Raw genomic sequence first — 3,162 nt, 5'->3', positions numbered from 1 at the left:
AGATGAGTTCTACGTGTCCATATACTGAGAACTAGCTACATGGCAGAGTAGTCCATCTTGTTCGTATACAGACTACTAGCTACATGGCAGATGAGTCCAACATGTTCATAAAGAGAGAGCTGGCTACATGGCTGATGAGTCCGACATATCCATATACAGAGAATTAGCCTCATGGCAGGCAATTTCATATACAGAGAACTAGATACATTGCAGAGTAGACCAACATGGCCATATACAGACTACTAGCTACATGGTATATGAGGCCAAAATATCCATATAGAGAGAGCTAGATACTCGGCAGAGTAGTGTATCATTTCCATATACATAGTTCTAGCTACATGGCAGTTCCATATACATAGTTCTAGCTACATGGCAGAAGAGTCCAACTTGTCCATATACTGAGAGCTAGCTAAATAGCAGACAAGTCCAAGATGTCCATATACACAGAGCTAGCTACATTGCATAGTAGTGCATCATTTCCATATAAAGAGTTCCAGCTATATGCCAGATAAGTCCAACGTGTCCATATACTGAGAGATAGCTACATGGCAGAGAAGTCCAACATGTACATATACAGAGTACTAGCTACATGGTAGATGAGTCCAACATGTCCATATACTGAGAATTAGCTACATGACAAATGAGTCCACCATGTTTATAAATAGAAGGATAGCTACAAGGCAGAGGAGTCCAACATGTTCATACAGAGAGAGCTGTCTACATGACTGATGAGTCCAACATGTCCATATAGAAGGAGCTAGCTACATGGCAGACAGGTCCAATATGTTCATATACAGAGAGCTACCTATGTGGCAGTTCAGTCCAACATATTCATGCACAGAGAGCTAGCTACATGTCAGACAAGTTCAAAATATCCATATACAGAGAGCTAAGTACATGGCAGAGAAGTGCAACATTTCCATATACAGAGTTCTAGCTACATGGCAGATGAGTCCAACGTGTCCATATACTGAATGCTAGATACATGACAGAGTATTCCAACATGTTGATGTACAGAGTACTAGATACATCGCAGATGAGTCCAACATGTCCATACACTGAGAGTTAGATACATGGCAGATGAGTCCAACATGTGTCTTTTTATAGAGCAAGCTACAAGGCAGATGAGTGCAACATGTTCTTACACAGAGAGCAGTTTACATGTCTAATGAGTCCAACATATCCATATACAGAGAGCTAGCTACATGGCAGATCAGTTCAACTATTCCATGCACAGAGAGCTTGCTACATGGTAGACGAGTCCAGAATGTTCCTATACAGAGAACTAGGTACATGGCAGTTGAGTCCAACATGTGTATTTTTATAGGGCAATCTACAAGGCAGATGAGTGCAACATGTTCTTACAGAGAGACCTGGCTACATGGCTGATGATTCCAACATGTCCATATACTGAACACTACCTACATGGCTGACAAGTCCAGTATATTGATATACAGAGAGCTAGCTACATGGCAGACTAGTGCAACATTTCCATATACAGAGTTCTAGCTACATGGCATGTCCATACACTGACATCTAACTAATTGGCAGAGTAGTCCAACATGTCCATATACAGAGTACTAGCTACATGACATATGAGTACAACGTGTCCATATACAGAGTATTAGCTACTTGACAGATGAGTATAAAATATCCATATACTGATAGTTAGCTACACAGCAGATAAGTCCAACATGTGTATATATAGAGGAGAGTTACAAGGCAGATGAGTCCAACATGTTCATACAGGGAGAGCTGTCTACATGGCTGATGAGTCCAACATGTCCATATACAGAGTGATAGCTACAATATGTTCATATACAGAGATCTACCTACTTTACAGATCCGTCCAATATATCCATGCACAGAAAGCTAGCTACTTGGCAGAGGAGTTCAAAACCTACATATAGAGAAAGCTAGGTACATGGCAGAGTAGTCCAACATGTCCATATACAGGCTACTAGCTACAATTCAGATGAGTCCATGTAGATGAACTTATCGGACTTGTCTGCCATGTAGCTAGCTCTCTGTATATGGACATGTGGGACTCATCAGCCTTATAGCCAGCTCTCTCTGTATGAACATGTTGGACTCATCTGCCTTGAAGTTAGTCCTCTATATATACATATGTTGGACTCATCTGCCATGTACCTAACGCTCAGTATATGGACATTATGGACTTATCTGCCATGAAGCTAGAACTCTGTATATGGAAATGTTGCACAACTCTTCCATGTAGCTATCTCTCTGTATATGGACATGTTGGACTTGTCTGCGATTTAGCTAGCTCTCTGTGCATGGACATGTTGGACTCATCAGGCATATGGTTCGTTCTCTGTATATGAACATATTGGGCTTGTCTGCCATGTAGCTAGTTCTCTGTATAGGGACATGTTGAACTCATCAGCCACGTAGCCAGCTCTCTGTGAATGAACATGTTAGATTCATCTGCCTTGTAGCTAGTCCTCTATATATACACATGTTGCACTCATCAGCCATGTAGCCAGCTCTCTCTGTATGAGCATGTTGGACTCATCTTCCCTTTAGATAGTTCTCTGTATATACACATGGTGGTATCATCAGCCATGTAACTAACTCTCAGTATATGGACATGTTGGAATAATCTGCCATGTAGCTTGTATTCTGTATATGGACATGTTGTACTACTCTGCTATGTAGCTAGCTTTCAGTATGTGGACACGTTGTACTCAACTTCCATTTAGCTACAACTATGAATATGGAAATGTTGCACTACTCTGCCATGTAGCTAGATATCTGTGCATGCATATGTTGGAATGATCTGCCATGTATGTAGCTCTCTGTATATGAACATATTGGACTTCTCTGCCATGTAGTTAGCTCTGTCGGTATGAACATGTTGGACGCATCTGCCTTGTATCTAGTCCTCTATTTATACACAGGTTGGACACATCTGCCATGTAGCTAACTCTCAGTATATGCACATGTTGGACACATCTGCCATGTAGCTAGTACTCTGTATATGGAAATGTTACACAACCCTGCCTTGTAGCTAGCTCACTGTATATGGACATTTTGGACTTTTCTGCCATGTAGCTAGCTCTCTGTGCATGGATAAGTTGGCCTGATCTAACATATAGGTAGCTCTCTGCATATGAACTTCTTGGACTTGTCTGCCTTATA

Source organism: Chrysochloris asiatica, unplaced genomic scaffold (genome assembly GCF_000296735.1).
Source record: "Chrysochloris asiatica unplaced genomic scaffold, ChrAsi1.0 scaffold00359, whole genome shotgun sequence".
NCBI lineage: Eukaryota > Metazoa > Chordata > Mammalia > Afrosoricida > Chrysochloridae > Chrysochloris > Chrysochloris asiatica.
This window is presented reverse-complemented; position numbering follows the sequence as displayed.